A 15,182-nucleotide genomic window follows, 5' to 3' on the forward strand; every position below is an offset into this window, starting at 1 on the left:
CCAAAGGATTATCAGTCATAGTAGATACACACTGAGTACCAAATATACAGGATTTCCATGTATTAATCCATTTATTATAAATGTACTTTGTTATAATGAAATTAGACATCAATATTTTTCCTAGAATTTATAAAATTTCTAGAATCATCCTACATTGTTCCATGCTTTGTTGTTTCTCTATTTGAAAAATATGTTTATGCCATGCATTCAGGTTCCAACACAGCCCAAGGCTTGTAGTAGTCACCCTAGACAAATGCCAAAATGTGAAGATTCAGACATAAAAAATGAACTTATTATAGGAGAGAAAATATGACATCATTTGGAGCATTCTACAGTGAGAAGATTGCAACTGTTGAGCAGATGTTTCCTTCAGCAGTTATATCACACAACGCTACTGAGGAAAAGCTTATAGTTCAGATGCTAGGAAGAAAACGTGAATCGCATGCTGCTTTTAGTATCCAAAGACATTTGGGTTTGGTTTGACACGTGTATATAGTACCTTTTAGTCAGAAGCAATTAAATATTTATATTTTTTCTGCTCCAGGCTGCTTTGTAACCTGCTCTATGCTCATATTGAGTATTTAGTTAAAATATTTTAGTATTTACAACACCTAAGGAAAAGTGATGCATTTCTAAGTGCCAATATTTGAAAGCTTCCTTATGCTGGTCCCTTAGTTGGTTTTGATCTACACTGCCAATCTAGTTTAGGCCTGTTCAAAAAAGAAAAATGTAATTAGATTTTCATGATAGCTGCCCTGAAGCCTGCTATATTATCATACTATGGGAAGCCTCTGTGAATATGTTAATATTTGATTCTAGACAATTCCATAATACACATGCTGCCTAAACAAACTGGCTGCAGCTAGAGGCAAAAAAAAGTTGTGAATAATTGCTAGAAATTTGTCCAAATTGTCAACTGTTCAGAGTTCTCTTGACTCTTAGAATTTCTAGTTTCAATTAAAATGGTGAAATAAATAAAACATTGGAGACAGAATTAACATTTTCTTTAAAGTAATGCCAAATACAATACAGCATACTATGCAAATATGCCTCGACCCTTTAGCCCAGCTCGTTGTGTGTTTTCATTCACTACTTTTCTTTTTAAAAATCACTATTTTAGTATAGGTTAAGTTCTTACTATGTCTAATGCAAATTGTAAAAGACACATGCAGATATGAAGTATACGCCAATTAATCCACCTCTGTTCTGCAAATAGAGAGCAGCAGGAAGAGTTTTAACTACATCTGACTCAACATACAGATATTTATCAATCCAAACACTGTGAAGATATAAGCATGCTCTTTATATACAGATGGTTACATCTAGGGAATAGAAATTCCAATTATAAAAAAATATTGCTCCCTCATATTTCCTGAAGAATATTATGCATTATTTAAGTAAGAAAAGGAGTAAGAATATGTTTTTGAGGTAATTATTCCAAGACAAATTTTTTAAAGCATTAAATATATCTTGTTTTGAAAGGCAATTAATCTCAGTCTTTAAGTGTTTTCCTTTGTGTAAATAAAGACTTTCAAAGGTAGTATGCATTTAGGGAACATTTGTGTATGCAGAATTACTGAAGCAACTATGTTTAAAAACCAATAAGGTTTTTGAGCTATATGCTTCTATGATTTGGCTGATGTTTATTTTCAAGTGCTGGTAAGGCTAATTCTTCAAAAGCACTAGAATTAAAGTGTTGAGGATATGTGGGGTTTTTTTTAAATAGGCTCTAAGAAGATGAAAGGAAATAGACCACTTTTTTTCAAATTTATTTTCTGACTCTTAAGAATGATAGTGTGGAAACTCCAAGGATTTTACACTCTGAGCATATAAATTGGGCAAAAGTGAATTTTTGTGACTGTTAGGATTTACTGTAAAATTAATTAATAAATGTTATACATCTAAAAATAAAAAGACAAGCCTGACAGGTTCACATAAGAACAATTTCAGGAATTGAAATGACTTTTTAGTGGAAAAGGAGCTGTATTCAAGCTTCGAAAGAGTTAATTACAAAGGCACTGATGGGACTAATGTCTACAGAAGGTACCGTGAAAGGCCCACTGGATATATCTGACCTGGAATAGAGTTTCGCCCTGTCATTAGAGAAGCTTTTTGTACCTCCCTCGTATTTTTGAAAAGCGACTGACTTCACCGAAGACCAGCTCACTACACGATGTGTTTTCTGACGATACATATCTAATGGACCCTGGCCTGTGAGGCTGCAGGCTCTCGTGGATACCGAGAGGAGATCCAGCTACCTGAGCTCTCTGCAAATAACGCTTAATCTGCAGCAGGCGTGGTGACACCAAAACAGCAAGGGAGAGGAACTTTCTAAGGGACTCTCCTTACTTTCACACTGTCTCCCATTTCCAGTGAGACAGGAGGAAATTAAAGCTGCGATGGAAAGAGGTTCAGATCACAAAAATGCTTGTTCTTGTTACAGAGGCTTTTCCTTGGATAGATGCAATAAAACAGAGATGCAAGTAAATTCACTCAGTTGGCCTTCCTCACCTCCCATTCAGCAGGCTGCAATCTCACTTGCTGTTATTTAATAAAGGAGGTCAGCACAATCACAGAATACAAACACAGAATGAAAGCTCAGCCATTCATAAACGTGCAGCTTCATGTTACTCAAAAGCTAGATAAATTATTTTATTTGGTGCTGAATATAAACATACTGCACTCTCTCACTGTGGTTGTTTTGTTGGTTTTTTTTCTGTTTCTGCTAATTCTTCAAGGCTAAGTATCCATTGTGGCCCTGACACCTAACAAAGCTTTCTTCCCCTCTTGATCTAATAGTCTCCAAACTGGTAAAATAGAAACTACAGGACCAGACCTTAACTACTCACTTCTACCAGACAGTGGCATCTAATGTTGACCTTCCAAACCTTGTGAAATATCTTTCTTCAGAGCCCCATTCAGCTCTCATCTGACATTTGCCCTTCTCCTGCTTCTCCACTGTCTTCCAGGATTCTTCACGCACACTGCTGGAACTCAGTAGGCAGTGGGGAATGAACATTAAGTATGCAGTTATGCCTTACCAGCAAAAGTAGCAGCAGACAAAATATGTTACTGTACAGTAGATTAAATCATTTTAATAGAGTTTTCAAGTAAATATCCAAGTGAATAGCAAAAGTGAATTATAAGAGTAATAAAGGAAAAAAATAAAAGGCAGCCTGGTGGTCAAGAACATCCTAACATTTAAGCAGACAGTATCAACTGGGCAGTAAGAAATGAATCTCATCTGAGAAGTAAATATCTCTTTCTCACTGTAAAATGTTGTAACTCCAGGATAATAACAGCAGAATAAACAAATTGCACAAGAACCCAAAAAGACCTGGTTGTAGTTGAATATGCCTTTCAGTAAATTTCTTCATACAGGTACAAAAGTGCTGTATGTAGAGCATTATAAATACCAGCAAAGATAACATCATACACTTCATTAAATGCCAGGCACCAAATTACCTTAAATACAAAGAAATAAATGGATGATAAAGTGGTCTCCTTCTGTTCATAATATAGTCATTGATCCTCAGTGCAATTCAAGGAAATCCTCAGTGTAGTTCTGTGTATACATCTTTATATCTCTTCCCTGCAAATTTCTCTTTCCATATCCAATTAAAGCTTTTCATCCATATCTTCAAGGCTCTGCAAAATTCCACTCTTAGCCACATCTTTTTTTACCCTGCATCCCACTGCCTATTCCCCTAGCAACGAACTTCAATATTTCTTTTCTAAATTTTCTCTTACATTTGTTTTTTGTTTGCTAATTTTTTCTCTTTCAAAACACTTCTTTAAGTGTTCTTCTTTCTACTGCTAAAGCAGATTTCTACTGCAAAGAAAGCAGTAGAAAGCACTTCCCCCCCCCCTTTTTTTTTTTGAGAATGTCTTTCTTCAAGACACTGCAACATTTAGTGAATAAGATGGAAGTTGGTGAATCCATGTGTATAAAATACACGGTACGCATCTAGCATCTGCTGTTCCACATACATTTCTGCATTCTTCCTTGCAGCTAGTTTCCATATATTCCCTCTCTCGCTGAATCCTTTTTGGACTAGTTCCCTTTTTATTAAGTCTATCCATACTCCCCTCTTCACACTCTTACTTTCTTTATTTTGATATTATTTGGCATAGTAAATTGAAATAAAAACCTCATGAAAAACAAAAGGATGTCACACATTATCCTCCTTTGGTCTGGCATTCTACTTAGATTAGTACATTAATCCGTAAATTAATGTTTTGAAGTAACTCATTAAAATGTATTCTTTGAAAAATATTCTATTCCTTTTTCAACATTCTCCTTTTTTATTTAGCATTGTCTTCATTTAGCTAGCAATTCTAGCAAATAGAGATCACATCTGTACCAGGGCACAGGCAACGTCAAACCAGTTTCTTCATGAACATACGTTATGATGTAGCCTTAATTCACACAGACATTGTTTTTTCCATGGTATCCTGACTCTTGCCTCACTTTGAATCCTGCCCCCTGAAATCATGAACAACTCGAGATGTCTTTTAACCTAACCATTCAATTTGTATTGGCCCACACAAATGCTAAATTGAAAACAATATTATTTATTATTTCACAGTTTTTTCCACCACACTCACCATGATGATGTCTGTGTACTTTAATGCTTAAAGTAGTTACATTGATGTCTAAAACAAATTATGCTTGTCTTTTGGAATACCAACTACCAATGCAAGCAAATTTCTTCAGATTCCTTTGGAGGAGCAGTGTATTTACAAACAGGCCAGCAGATAACCTGCAGATGACGAAGCAATAGCAAGTGGGTTTTTTTCCAGTCTTTATATGTCAGCATTATGGCTATTATTTCCTTCCTCCTATACACCCTCTCATCTTCAGAAGTATCCTAGTTTTTAGCTTGGTTTTTTTATTGTTTGGTGGTTTACTGGAAATACATAACTCAAAGGACATGTCTCATGTTTAGGGTTTTTTTGACAATGCATCCATGACTGTAATTGCCAGTTTCATATAAGTGGTTAAGAAGATACCAGTGATTTTGCTCTAATTCCTTTATCATACGCTTGTGTTCCAAGAATTTTCTAGCTTTTTGTATTATGTTGTACACACTTAGTCATTTTCTCTCTCTTTTCAAAATTCATTCTTAAAACCACCTGCTTTACAAATCTTTCTTACTCCTTGTCTTCCAATACTGTCAACGTGTACTATGTCAAGTATACTTCTCTAAGACAGAAACCAGCCTTTTCCATATTTTGGAATATAACATTTCCACTTATGGAACTGTATCACTTGCCAGTTAAAATATCATTTTACTGCTGTATGAATGTGATGTTCCAAATGAGAAGAACAAATAGATTTAGCCTATCACTAGCTATTTCAGTTCCTTCACAGTTCCTTATTAGGGTTATATGCAAAATACAAACATAATTTGTCCTACTGAGTAAAAGTAATTATGCATTTAGAAATTCAAGCTCCTGCATAGTTACTTCTAAAATTCTTCATGTTCAGGAATACTATCTTAAAATATTGTGGATCTAAGCATCACTTTGTAAATCAGCTGTGTGTCTATAAAATGTATGGTGGTTTTACTGCTTTAATGGCAGCGATACAATAAATAAGTTTAAAATACGTGTTCCAAGAGAAAATAAGTGTTTTCTGACTACCTTTAACTTCTATCTTGTAGCTTGGATGCAAAATTAGAATCACTTTGCTTTTATAAAAATAGATTTTTCTGATCAGCCTTGATCAGTCTGAAATATTTTTGAGCGAGAAGGAACACCTTGGCCGATTGCTGCTAAAAATCCGAATGTATTCAACTGTACTGAGATGCGGTTCTTACTCAGCAAGGCCAGTTTCAGTTTTTCAATGAGTCATAAACCACTGCTGTTTAAAATATTCCTATATCCAGCAGCATCTATTTGCCCTTTGAAATTCTGTAGAGCCGACACAAACCAATCCAAGACTTCTTAATCAGAAAACTCCAAAACTCACAATGCTTGAAATAACATAGCACATATGTAGCAAAGAGCTTCATGTTGATTTTAAAGGCACTTTTACATGTATCGAGTCTGCCAGCTACAGAATGCAGTACTTCCAGAAGCTGAAAAGACCTTACAGTATGATTTGTTGAGCTACTGCTCACTTGCAATTTAGAAGAGCAATAATACAGTGTTTTAAAATTTTTTAACTTCATTAGCAGATATTTCAGGCAGACACATTACTTTTCTTAATAACAATGGAATAACTTCTCTTAAAATAAATAGTCCAGACTGATTAGAATCTGGTTGCCTGTTGAACACAATGAAAACTGCATCTTTTGGGGGGGATTCCAGGAAGAGAGATGCAGCATAAGAATGTGTGTATTGTACGGGTTTGGGTGTTGGGGTTTTTGAGGACATATGAGAAGGACAAATGCAAAGGGCATATGTGAAGGACATATGCTAGCTCTTGTGATTTGCAATATATGCATTGATTCATGGTCACCATATGAAATGGGGACCTAGGGACCAGGAATTGTTTCGGTTCTTTTTTTTTTTTAATAACTTCATTTGTTAGAAGTTTGGATGACAAAGATGTCACCTTAGCTTATGTTATTCCCCAGTATCTTAATCTAAATCACTAGGCAAATAAGCACGTGTGACTACAGACTAAAGAACATCAGCCTGAAGATTTTCCCATACAAAACCAGATTTTTGTGTTTTGAAAACATGGCCCCGCATACTGAAAGCTCCCACTCAAGTAGCTCTGCAAATTAAAAATCCACGCTACATGAACAAACAGAAACATGGGTAAAAGGGGTAATATAAACTTGCAGCATCAGAAGGAGTGATTCTCTGTGTTTCCTTCTAACTTGAAGGGGGATATGGAAAAAAGAAAAATTTCCTACCAAGTATTCCTTATCTGTTCATATAAAAGTATTATTCTTATAAATAAGATGGAAAGAATCTGTCTTACATCACATCAAAATAACTTAAATTGTTTATAATTTTCCTGATATAATTTCAATTCTAATATCTGTACTATGATATAATCTTTGATTCAATGATCACGTATTAATTTTTCATTGAAAATTAACAACAATGTAAATTTATTCACATGGAACCCTCTACCGATGTAGATAAATTGTTTCTGGTACTGTCACTAGAATCCGTAAGCACATCTTAGATAGTTTTACACTATCCTATGGTCTATTACAAAAAGATACTTTTTTTTCTTTTGACTTTTCTAATATACAAAATAGACTGAGCCACAGAGATTAGAACCCAGGACATAATCATCAGGGTCACATTCATTTGCTTCCTTTTCCTTATCCAATGAATTGCATTCAGTTATACATAAGGTGGAACATCTATAATACAGGGCAGTGTAAGTTCCTCTACTGTAAAACAGATGTAATCTCATGGGAGTATCCGCTTGTGTTATTTTTCAGATACAAATCAAGTTTCAGAACTAATAAAGATTTTTGTGTAATAAATTTCTGAAGTTTCACTCTGTCTTCCTCAGCTGGCTTGAAGAAAGAGTATCGGTTCAAGGTTACAATTTCATTCAGTGTTCTGTAGTGATTCTATGTAACTTCTAGTTACTTGTCTTATAATTTTAATAACTAGCTACATCTTCAGATCAACTTATTCTTAAGCCGTCAAAACTACAGGCTTGATGCACTAATTTACAGAAACATAAAGTAGTATACATTCTCCATAACAACTGGGGGAGTTTTGTTTTTTCCTTTCTGCTTCATGTTCTTACTGGAAATGTGCAATGTGGGAGAGGTGAAGGACATCTAGAGTGGATAACTTCCTTTTCTCTAAGAACAACAATACTTGAAGAGTGCAGCTTCAGAGACAGAAGACAAGGACAAAGAATTTTAGCACAAAAATGACAATAGGATGTAATAACCTGGAAATAGAAGAGCGTTTGTGATAGACTAGTTGTATGTGTGCATGTGTTTGTTATTACAGTGACTGTCAGATACATTATCTGAGGCAAATGTAGGTGTATAAACCCTCTGCTTGCTTTTTTATAATGAAAAGCACACAAACACAGCTGAGACAGGGAGAGCACTGGTTCATTGTTCTTCTAGAAAACCTACTGAGTTCACATCTTAAGGGTTTTGATTAGTTATGCTTTGTTGATGGCCCATAATTAACGAGGAAATAATGCAAAAAACCTAGTGCAAATTAATGCAGATAGATCATTGTGAGGTGTTATGATGTTGAGGAAGCACAGCTAAGGTCCTGGAGAGCTGTGCTATGGTTTTGACTTACAGAAGCTTTCCCAAAATATCTTTACAAATCAAGAGTGTAGTGGTGCTGCTTCTATGGAAGTAATACATCCTTATCACCCAACCAAAGAAATTACAGGAAATTCTGTGAACAAGAAATGGGAGAAACAGAACTTTGGCAATCACAATCATATAATGATTAAAGTAATTCATAGACTCTTGCAGCAAATTACATTGCCTAGGTTTCCCTTAGCCTCTAACTGAAAACACATTTTTAAGAGATACCTATTTGTGTGTTCTTGTTTCAGACATACGTTACATCGGGCTAGCCAATCAGTTCTTTTGGACTTCTCATTTTTCCTGGATGTATATCATACTGAAAAGTAGCACCAGGAAGAATTGAATCATTTCTGGGTTTGTATTAGGGGTTTTTTTTGCACTTTTGTGAAGCTGAATAACTATTTTCAGAATAGTTTATAATTGATCTGGCTCCCTGTAAGTGTTGAACATTTTAACTGAGCATGATTTTGCATAGGTGTTAGAAAGTAATTTTAATTTACATAATGATGACTTTCATTCTTAAGGCTTGCAGATTTCAACATTTTATAAAATGGGAAAGAAAGAGAAATGAGTGAGTGTCCTGTAAACAGAAATATTAGCAGTGGTTTGTGGTTAAAAACTGTGTTTGCTCACAATTCACAAGCTCTTTTTACAGTATTTGTCATTATTGTTCTAGTTATATTAAGAAATGGCGGGAGGGGTACTTGTGAGAGAAAAAACTATGCTAAATTGTTTATTTTTTTAATGGACCAAGTGATAACCTTGTATATCATCATCAGGTAAATAAAATTCTATTTGAAGTTCTTCATTAAAATGCCTGTGCATATTGCAGTTCCATAAAGAAAATAAACAATGCATCAAATCTCTCCTATGTTTCACTCATAAATAAAGAAACAAACAGCCAGATGTAAACAAAAATTATGTAGCTGGCAAAATAATCTGTCTAGGCTCTCATTTCTACTCTGATGCCCTATTCTTTGACTTCTACCGGGTTCCCTGTTTTCCAGCAGGAGCTGTCACCCTTAACAACAGGGTAATAATCCATTACAGAGTGACCCAACTGGTGGTTCACTGCCTTGTCAACATTTTCATTTTGCCATTGGTAACAGCTTTCACCAACTGTTAATCCAAAACAAACACTTTGTCGCTCTTTCTTCCACTTCTCACAGAGTAAAAAAATCACTTAACAATCTTTTACATAGCTATAGTACTCTCATCCTCAAACACCATTTCAAAAATAATTCCACAACTATTCTGACAATAGAGAGATGGCTTAAGTTAGATATAGGGCCACCTTCATCATTATTATCCTCTTCATATTGCTTTCAATATTAACCTGAGACACTTTATCAGCAGTTAAATTAAAATTGCTCCAGATGAGAGAGAAGTCTATAAGAATATTTTGTCTCCCCTCTGCTGGCATCCTTCTCCCTTACGCTAATAAGATTTCTTTGGTCATATCCAATTTTATTGAACTTATTTCTGAAAAGCGAGCTTCCCGATCTGGATCTGTCACATCAAATTGGCATTTAGTGGAATCCATACCAGTGGCTAACATCAAATCTTGCTAGGGTGGGGAACAGCCTTTAATATGTGTTTGGACATGTTGCTCTTGTTCTTGTTTCAAAGAGCTGCTTTAATGAAATTAAAGAAATTAGAGTGTATTCTGATGAGTGTCAGCACTTCAGGAATTTTTGAATGTTCCATAATTTAGATAATTGCTAAAAAAATGTGTAGAATATATATATATTTGCTGGTTTTGTAGACAGTGAAACAAAGGGTACAGATATACTTTGTATAACGTATGCCAATGTACACTATGGATTAACATATCTGGAAAATGTTGTTTAACCACTAGGTGCAATTGAATTGTCCATCTGTTTAGTCAGCGGTCAGCATAGTTGTGGAACTTGCTCATAACATTAAAAAATCCCTCATACCTGTGTTACCCTACAGAACCTGGACAGCATTATTCCCCCCCACCAAATCAACTCTCATGAAACCTTCCCAGAAATAAGAACCCAGGAGCAAGGAGCTAAGACCAGCCTTTGGGCTGTGCGAAGAGCTATGAAATAATAAAGATTAGGGAAGTTAATTATAAACACCCAGCCATTATGGTTGGTTTATGCGATAAACTGAAGCAATCGAAAGGGATGGGTTACAAAGGACCATTACAAACACAGAGACAGAACCGGACTGATTAGTGTATTTCCTCAACCAGAAGATACTCTGGCTGTGTACTACAATTTCAGTCAAATATTTATATACTGATAATTTGTGAATGTTCGTTGTTTTTCTCAGAAGATCATGGGAAACTAAACATGTTGTATTTCCTATTGAATATTTAAAGTAAACTAAAAAAGCTGTTTTATTAGAATAAAAAATAACAATCTTCACACTTGTTTGGATGAATCTTAGGTCTTAAATTTTGTTTACTGAAAAAAACCTCTTTAGAGCCATATGTAAGAAAACAGATCAAAAGTATGTATAGATTAAAAATATACATTTAAAACAACTGAAAAATATTTTTTAAAGGGACATATAGTTGCTGCATCTAAAACACTAAGCCTTAATTATTTGATCTCTGGAACTTTGCTGATTTCTGAACAACAAACTATGTAACTTTAGCTAGACAGTGTTTACATTGTCCCCTCTTTCTTAAGAAATTATAATAATTTTCTGTTTCAGATGGTATCTTCTGGATTGGATGAAACTGAATTCTTTTAATGTAAAAGACATGCTTAAAGATTTTTCACTTCCCAAGAATTTATACTTGTCCAAATAATTTAAATACTGAAGCACAGTAGTAGCTGTTTAAATCTGATCTGCCAGTAATTATCATCATTTATCTTTGGATATAAAAACTGCTTTCTGCACATCACACATACACTCTGATGAATCACTCTTTCAGAAGAGAAAAAATGAAAAACAGCTTGCCAGGCTGTTATCTTAGAGGTTTACGCTTTTATTTACATTATTACTAGTAGACTGCAGAAAGCTGAGATAGTACCATTAAATTTGATTCCTAACAGGCATCAAATTCATCTAGCAATAATGACATTATAATGTCATTGAAAACCATGAAAAGCATCAGAGTTATAAATGATCTTACTACCTATGATGTAAAGCATTTCATTACCAGACTTCTTGCTTGAAAAGATGCAAAGTCCCAAATCAATGTCTTGCAGCATGTGCAGAAGCCAGCGTTAATATGAAATATTATTCCTATGAATAAAACAAGCACTACACATCATGAATCTGCAAGTCTTTCAAAATGCTGCCTCAACTCACTCAATGCCTGTTATTCCTGTCAATTCAGATGCCACCATGCTGGAGGGAAATAGCTCAGGTATGTTTAAGATATATTTAAGGTAGCCTACTCATATGTGACAAGTCAATAAAGAGTTAAGCCTGCTACGCTACAGTAAAAAAAAGTACCATGTATTTTGATACACAGCAGTTCTCACAAGGCTGAATAACGTTAAATAATAATATTTACAGTTCTCCAAAGAGGCAAGAACATATGTTGAGAACTTCACATGTTTTTATTTTGCTAGACTGATCACTATCACTTTGTAATACGGGAATATAAGATAATAATATGCCCAAATGATAAGTTATCTTTGACACTGCAATATAAGCAAATATAAAGTTTAACTAAGTAATTACAAATATTAAGTATTCAGTAAGTATATGCTGTGCAACCTCTTGTTAACAGTTCAACTTCAGTTCCCCTCCTGTTTTAAAAGTATTGGGAAAAAAAAAAAAAATCTGTTTAAAGATCTGGACAGTGATTGCTGATATGAGACCACATCGGTCAGTGTGCAGGGTGAGGGCATATTTGCATGAAAATCATTCTTATAGGAAGGACATAATGCATTTGGATTTACCTTTTACAGCTTTTCAGTTTTTCACAGTTCTTTGGCAGGAGAGTTTCTGTAACAAAGCCTCTACTGGGCCAGATTCTAAATGCCATAAATGAGACACAAAAGCCAAGTTTGCCTGCCTCTCAGACTGATTGCCTAATAGATTGCAATCATAGCAACTTCTGTAGACTCAGCTTTTACCACCATACAATGTATTACACTCTTAACAAAGTTGGAGCAGGGGTGAGATCCCTTCTCCTCATTTACAGCTATGTTAAACACACATTAGGACGTCTCATGTTGTGTGTCATGGTTTTTAAATACCATTTTTCTAAAAAAGTAGGATGACTTTGAACCCAAAAAGAAATATAGGTTAAGCTTCAAAGGTGCAATAATTGATGAAGGTAAAATGAAAGGATGCATAATTTGTTGTAGTGAGTATGACTATTAACACACATCTATTAACAGAAATACTGAACATACAGCAGCAACAAGCGTTCTTTTCTTACTACTTCTATATTGTGCCATTCTGTTTCAGAGAGATGCAATATGAAAAGCTGGTGTATCTCTGAAGAAATTGATTTTCACTGTGTCCTCTGCTGATTAACAGTAAGTGGAAGCTTTCTTTGCACAAAGCTTTATTGCTTCTTTCAAACAAGGCCTCCTTCTTCAATCCATTTTGCTGCAGATATTGGCCTGCTGGTGGGAATGCATCTTACAAATAGGGACAACCTACAGATAAATATTTCCTTGCAATGCTTACACAGACATATTTTTGCTAACTTTTGACTTTGTGGAGGCTATTTGTTGTTAAAGGAGAGAGGGTATGTGTGCAAGCCTCCCATCCAAGACAGAAAAAGAAAGGTTCAGGTTCAAAGGTGCCTATAACTGCAGACATACTGTTATACAAATGTCCCATATTTGCAGCGGGGTAGAAATACGGACTGAGAGAAGGATTTGTCTAAACCTCATCTGTTGTCATGGCAGAGCTACGTTTGGTGAAGCACTTATTTGCAATGTTCCTAAAATAGCATGATATCCAAGGTATTTATTCTTACCGTCAGTGACTTGAACTTCTTCCTGGATGTTGCCTGGCTTATTTGTGTTGACCATGGCAGAATTTCTCGCGGCAGGCATAGCAGTTGCACCAGGAACTACCCCAGTCAGCAGCACTTCTACTCTTCTTTCTACTCTCTGCCTGGCTCGACAGCGTACCACAGCTACAGAAAAGCAAGAACCTATTATTTGTAAAGCGTCAGAATCTTGATTTTAACAAAACAATTAAACATAGAAGTTAAATGTGCTTAGAGAATGACAGAATTCCAGTAAGGACCAAGACAACTAGAAGCTCTTCCCTAACCCAAGTTTCTATTATTCTGTTCAGGTGAAGTAGTAGAAAATACTGCTAAGCAAATGAAAATCTGTTCCTACATTTAATTCACAACAGCACTTCCAAATTTCTCCCTTTTTTTTAATCATGAAATGTATCTTCCTTTTAGTTCATCTGCAAATACAACTTATGGCATAGTTTGACATATGCCAATGAGAAAAGAAGACTGAAAGGACAACAAAGAAATGAAAGAATTTAAAAGTTAAATGAAAGAATATTAAGTTACTCTTTGATTTCTTAATTTAAGAATACTGTTGTTCAAACTTCAGCTTTTATAGAACTATGCCAGAATAAAAGCATTCTGACATGAATTTCTCTTTGAAGCATGACAGAGCTTTTTCGAATCAGTAAGTGATTCTAGTTTACTGCTTCTAAAATGTCTTTTTTCACTACAAGGTAGTTGGGTTTTAGCTTATACACTAGATTTCATAAAGCTTACTTCAATAGTTATTTTTTATGGTTCTTTCAATAATTATTGGCACAGAAAGAGGAGAAAATTAGATGCAAGAACTGAAAGAAAAATATGTTTTCCCAAAGAAAAGACTTAGAATTTTATAGAGTTACAGAAATCAACATGAAAAAGAAGAGCTGATTACGTACTTCTCAGTTTCAAGGTCTTAATATCATTTTCGACAGAATTATACCCAATGATTAAAAATTAACTGTGAACTTAACATCAAGATTTAATGATAAATAATTTAGAACCATATCCTGGTAAGTAATTATGTAAAATATTTTTTAAAAGAGCAATGAAACCCTTACATCTATACCATGGTAACTTCAGCTTTCAGTTCTGGAGCTAGATTCACTATCATTATTTTGGAAAAGAGGTAATTGCACACCAAGTTCAAGTAATGTCCTTTGTCTAAAAAAAATGAACCTTTTTTCTGTGGCCTTTTACTGTTTAGCAGGGCTTAAATAATTTCTATAGCTCTATTCTAAGCAAACATCTTTTTTTATGAGATGCATGGCCTTATATTTAAGAATAAATTACATGGTAAACTGATGTAATACAAAGTATTTCAGATTATGGTGTGCACATGTTGTGTCCACACCATTTTCTATTCCGCAGCTCATCTTACAACCAGAAATGATTCTACATTTTCTTTTTCCTAAATGGTTAAGTAATATTTATGGATGCAAATCAGATCTGTGTGGGATTTGACTTGGCAAGTCCCTGAGCAACCTGATCTAATTAGACCTGGCTTTGAGCAGGGGGTTGGTTTAGTTGACCTCTGGTGGTGCCTTCCAATCTAAATTATTGTATGCTGCCTTGACGCTACAAGAATTAAAAAAATATTCTGGATGATTCTCCCTTTGTAATCACTTTTATAAGATAGCCAAGTTGTAATCGACTTAACATGTACTACATGGATTGTGGCCACTGATCATTTTAATTGGTCTCATGAGATACTAAGCCGAGTGACTTCTAGAAGTTTAAGTATATTAACATGCAAATAAGAATGACACAAAAGATGAACTGTCTAATATACTAGCAAAGCAGCTTTGGTTTTTGACATAACAGCTTGTAGCCTCCAGGCAATTTTAACAAATTTCTGTATAAAAAGAAATGACAATACTATTTTGATCATTATTAAAAGCAATGATTTAGAAACAAAGTAGGCTTCTTGTAAATCACCTGGTTTGGATTCATATCTTACA

The sequence above is a fragment of the Haliaeetus leucocephalus genome, unplaced genomic scaffold (genome assembly GCF_000737465.1).
Source record: "Haliaeetus leucocephalus isolate CR32 unplaced genomic scaffold, Haliaeetus_leucocephalus-4.0 Scaffold317, whole genome shotgun sequence".
NCBI classification, from domain to species: domain Eukaryota; kingdom Metazoa; phylum Chordata; class Aves; order Accipitriformes; family Accipitridae; genus Haliaeetus; species Haliaeetus leucocephalus.